The sequence below is a fragment of the Myotis brandtii genome, unplaced genomic scaffold (assembly GCF_000412655.1).
Source record: "Myotis brandtii unplaced genomic scaffold, ASM41265v1 scaffold290, whole genome shotgun sequence".
NCBI lineage: Eukaryota > Metazoa > Chordata > Mammalia > Chiroptera > Vespertilionidae > Myotis > Myotis brandtii.
Window position 1 is genome coordinate 38,319 of NW_005361076.1, and position 213 is coordinate 38,531.

The window sequence follows — 213 nt, forward strand, 5'->3', positions numbered from 1 at the left end:
GGGGGGGGGGGGGGGGGGGGGGGGCGGGGGGGGGGGGGGGGGAAGTTAGGGGCAACCAGGCCAGCATGGGGGGCAGTTAAGGGCAATCAGGCTGGCATGCAGAGGCAGTGATAGGTGATCAGGCCAGCAGGGGGGCCAGTTAGGGGCGACCAGACAGGCAGGCAGGTGAGCAATTAGGAGCCAGCAGTCCAGGATTGTGAGAGGAATGTCCAA